This window comes from Eptatretus burgeri, chromosome 12 (genome assembly GCF_056783735.1).
Source record: "Eptatretus burgeri isolate ZD-2024b chromosome 12, Ebu_testis_v1, whole genome shotgun sequence".
NCBI lineage: Eukaryota > Metazoa > Chordata > Myxini > Myxiniformes > Myxinidae > Eptatretus > Eptatretus burgeri.
Window position 1 is genome coordinate 1,087,501 of NC_140972.1, and position 1,898 is coordinate 1,089,398.

General features: G+C 40.9%; 1 pseudogene across 1 annotated transcript in view; it reads left to right on the forward strand.

Moving 5' to 3' along the window:
• The window catches only part of LOC147014961 (uncharacterized), a 1,627-nt pseudogene extending 244 nt beyond the window's left edge, over nucleotides 1-1,383 (forward strand). The window contains exons 1-4 of the transcript XR_015050165.1: nucleotides 1-111; nucleotides 237-408; nucleotides 517-669; nucleotides 770-1,383. The exon at nucleotides 1-111 is cut by the window's left edge and continues 244 nt beyond it. The product of XR_015050165.1 is annotated as an uncharacterized LOC147014961 (transcript). The remainder of the gene's footprint in view (nucleotides 112-236; nucleotides 409-516; nucleotides 670-769) is intronic.
• The last annotated feature ends 515 nt before the right edge of the window (nucleotides 1,384-1,898 follow it).

Below are 1,898 nucleotides of genomic sequence, written 5' to 3' on the forward strand. Positions count from 1 at the left end.
GCCACATCCTCCCACGTATTTGCATCATTTGCAAGAAAGAGTCACGTTATCTTAACCGAGTCCACGGGCCAAAGCGTGATAAACTAGTTAAAGCTGAAACACTCACAGCAGGTGGTACGTACCTAGCTATTTGTTTTGAGCTAAATCAAATTTGATCATTTTGATTTGCCATTCTGGCTTTGTTTAAGAATAATTAATGTTCTTCCCACATCGTAAGACCTCAAATTATATTTCAGGACGTCTGATTGAAGCTGCCAAGCTGAAAAAAGATGAAAGTGTATTGGTCCACACTAGGAGATCTGATTGTGTTGCTGCAGAAGTCAATTACCATAAATTATGTTTTGTACAATACACAAGATTTCTCAGCAAGGACAGAGGGCCGGCAGTCGGTACATCTCCAAGTGAAAGGTATGACTACATATCACATCAGTTGTGCGAAATAATTCCTTCTCATTTCTTCCTGTGGGACCTTATTTATTCAAACTGACGGATGAATCACTTTTGCTTTTCTCACAGCACCTTGTATGAAGAAGCTTACAGAATGTTGTGCCAAGATGTGATACACACAAGAATCATCAACAATGGAGAAGTATTCAGACTGACAAAACTTGTGGATACATTCACAAAAATGGTGAAAAAACATCATGGTGTCATATTGTCAAATGTGAGGTGAGTGTAGTTCGAGTCTGTATGCTTGCTCATGCTGCCATTTTACTGCAAAGTGTAAAGTTGTAAGTCATGATGTGAATTTATATTTTATCCTTTCCATGAATGATTACATGAAATCCCTACTGATGCAGACATTCCCACAACTGATTTTTCATTGACCACTACAACGAAATATATCACTGCTGGTGTTTACAGACACTTTTACAGAAAAAACAGTGGCCAGTCAGTGTGCATCAAGATCATCAGACAGTAGTGAATCTGAGACAAGTGCTGCTGAAGTGAGTGATTGTGACATTGGCACTGATGCAGGTCCTTCATCTGCAGGTCCTTCATCCAGCCGACCAACCCGTCAGAGCAATGCAGTTTCAAATCTCTAGGTCAGTCGATGTTGAAGATGAAGCCTTGTCAATATCGAGATAATTAGTCATAATAAAAAGATTTGATTGCTCGGGCTGAAGTAACGATTTGCATTGTTTATATTTTCTACATTGGCCACCCCAGGACCACGATATTTCCTAAAGTGGAAGATAGTAGTACGTTCTGTGGTCTTCAGTCATTTCAGACATCTCGGTTGGTATTGGAGGTAGATACAGGCTAGTAAAAATGAAGGAATTCCTCAAAAATCGCTTTTTTCTGAATGATGCACCTTGTTGCAGTTTTCATTATCTTGACAATAAAGTGTTTACATGGTCAATACTTCTGATTCGTGAGCGATGTTGTTGTGTCTGACGCTCCCGTAGAGTTGAGGCTTGGGAGATGTATATTCGCCAAGATATACGATTGGCAAAATGGGGAAAAAACGCCAAAATGCCACTTTTCGCACCCTGGCGACCAACTTCGACAGCTCACTGTGCTTTATTGGGCTAAGATCTCGTGGAGAACTTTTGTCCTAATGTCCACCATACACGTGTCTACAAGAAGCCCAAAGTTCACCTCGCACCCCTTCTTCGGAACGAAGTGTTTTTAGGGCCTTTTCATAGGAACTGCCAATGGCCTATATCTCTCAATGGTGAAGAATCACTTAAAATAAATGATCAGATCCGGATCTGGATCTTCACCAAAGTTGAATAGATTCGTCCTTGTCACACACCCCACCTGTCTAAATTTTGTCCAAATTCGTCCATAACTTTTGAGATATCCAGCTCACAGACAAACAAACAGACAGGCAGGGGTGAAAACATAATCTCCAACCACTTTCTGTGGTGGAAGTAAAAGGGGCCTTGGCCCAC